This window comes from Empidonax traillii, unplaced genomic scaffold (assembly GCF_003031625.1).
Source record: "Empidonax traillii isolate 1590-97213 ecotype Southwest subspecies unplaced genomic scaffold, ASM303162v1 scaffold1769:size116338, whole genome shotgun sequence".
In the NCBI taxonomy this organism is placed as follows: domain Eukaryota; kingdom Metazoa; phylum Chordata; class Aves; order Passeriformes; family Tyrannidae; genus Empidonax; species Empidonax traillii.
Window position 1 is genome coordinate 107,889 of NW_020956962.1, and position 2,837 is coordinate 110,725.

A 2,837-nucleotide genomic window follows, 5' to 3' on the forward strand; every position below is an offset into this window, starting at 1 on the left:
TCATGCTTATGGTTTTGTTCCCCCTTGACAGCGGTGATGAGTGAGCAGAGCAGCAGCCTGGGACAAACCCAGGGCTTCTTCTGAACCTGTCACAGTTGTGATACAGAACTAACAACTAATTTCTTTCCCCATCTCTATATGTGGAATAATTTTCTTTATGATTTAATTTGAGCTCCGTTTATTAAAATTGCTATGTAAGAACTAACCATTACGGTTAGAAAAGCAAGATTGGAATGCTGAATTGAAGCTGGGCATGTTAAGCTTTGCAGGTTTGAGGAGAGTGGATTTTTGAATCTTTAAGGCAAGCTGTCTCTATTATAATACAGGTCTGGAGTCACTGGAAGTTTTTCCACAAGGAGATGTCCCTTGAGCATAAAGCTTTTGCTACATATCAGTGCATCACTGTAGAGGGGCAGAGCTGCAATTTAGGAGATGGAGAGTGAACTGGAAGTTATTTGGTTCCAAGGTGAATGGCTCAGTGGCACTGCAAGTGTATTTACTTAAGTAATTTGGCAATTACATTTGCTGAGCATCATTAATAATGGTGGCATACATTTGAACAAGGGGTCATGTGCCTTCTTTAATGCAGATGAGTGTGTCTGGTGTGTCAGTGCCTATTAACAAAAACAGGGCAGAATTACAATCAGTTTGGGTACAGGCTGCACACTCCAGAGCCTCTGATGTACAGGAGGTAGGAGCAGATGAAATGTTAAAACATTCATCACTCCAGAGCTTGCCTACACCTGAGGTTCTTGAAAGAGTATCTTGTTTATCCAGGCAGCTCATCTGCCTTCTTACATTGCATTAGGGATGCTGGCAGTTCCCAAACAGGAGTGACACTCAGCTGACCTCTGTTCCTCATGGCTGTGTTAAAATACTTCATAACTGATCCAGGAACTGCACAAAACGCTTCACATGGTGAATATAAGCAGAACAGCGTGCTGCCAACACTGAGTACTGAAAGCAGAATGATTCCAGATTTTTTTTTCTATTTTTCAGTAGTTTATTTAAAAAGAGACTGCCTACAGTTGTTGATTGACCAGAGAAATTGCACATTTTATATTCTCATGATTTGCTTTGCAAACACAAAAATGTGATGGCTGTATATTGATATTGTCATGCATCAGTGTGACTTCAGGGACTGAAAGTGGTAATCCATCTCCCACAGCTACAGAGTGAGAGTCGTGAGAGTTCTAAGGGAAAAAACTCTGCTGGGAATCTCTTCCTGGCATCAGGGGGGAAAAGGGTATCTAAAAAAAGGGATTAAGAAGAAAAAGACAAAAAGGACATATGTAAGGTTAACAATCATGCAAGAGAAAAAGTTTGAATCAAATATAGGCCAAGATGGCCAAGCGAATAGAAGGAATTTATCTGGAACATTCTTGGGAAAGTGGGACAGAAAAAGGGGAAGGTGGTACCTGGTTCCCTAGAAGTTTCCCAGCCTTCACTCCCCATTTTTTATTACTTGTCTTTGCCTTTTAAAACTACACAGTTGGCTGCCCTATGCCAGAAACAGGAACTACATTTTGGAACTCAGCCTGAACTACTAATCCTTGTAATTTATGGTTTCAGGTGAAACAGTGTAGCAGAGAGAGCAAGAACAGAACGAGACTGCTTTGGATTTCAGGAAACAGGACGTCCCTGTAACACTGCAACAAGCACTGAAACGGCAGCAGAAGGAAGGATTTACTGGGGCACAGCAAACACAGAGCCTGAGAAAAATGAACTGTGGTGGAGATGCTGGGAAAACAAAAAAGGAAGCACTGCATTGTAGTACATCACCTGCAAGATATAAACCACTCAGGGATAACTGCCCTGCTCTGTACATCTTCCCAGCACAGAGAGAGCAAATTAATTTACTGAAGAGAGGCAGATTAAAAGGATAACACCCTTGTACAGGCTAACAAAACAGCTGGAATGGTGCACACATTGTAGGACCTCTCTTTTGTTGTTGAAACTTAGTGCCAGAAACCTTTGCTGAAATTTTTTAAAGATGTGGGAGTTTTCTCTTTTTTTGTACACTGTCATTCTACAACTAATACTGATCCTATATGGACAGATCTTCATAACAGAAGTACACAGACACAAGAGATTTCAGATGTTCTTCTCTCAATACTAAGCAGGACTAACTGCAATAATGTGCAATATCTCTGGAAAATATATCTAACTGGATTTGCTTTTTGGGCCTCTGTCTCAGTTTGCTTGAAAATGCCTCCATTCCAGAAAGTGGGTTGAGAGATGCAGGGAAATGCCTGTTTGAAACATAAATTGTGATAACGGCAGCATTTTCCAGAAAAAATGGATTTGTTACCCAGTGTGCAAAACAAGCCAATAATTACACATTCAAGAGAGACATTGGTTATTTATTTCAGAGTTGCTCAAGCCTGGATTCCACAAATCAAGCACAGCAACTATCAAAACTTTCTATTATTTATACATTTTAGCAAGCAAAGGCATTAATGTCCATTGGCTACAAGTTACACAGTTCTCTTATTAATTAGTATTTTATCTCCTATTTGTTAATGATTCTTTCACTTCTCATGCTAATTAGTGCCATGCTCTCAGACTACTTTTGAGTCAGGGGGTTCCTTGGGTTGGTGGTCGTGACCTGCCCCTGCTGGAATCACCTTTTACCCAGTTGGAGCTGATTCAGCACAGTCACTGAGTTGTCTTGATTGGTTTCTTCCTTATGTTGGGGGTTCTGCCAAATGTCCTTGTGGCCTGTAAGTTCTGCATTCTTTGTGTGCCCAAATTAGTGGTACATCCTTCTTGCCAACCCTTGTTAACCTCCCCTGAGTCTGAGATCACTGAAACACCTCCAGCCCTAAACCTTAACA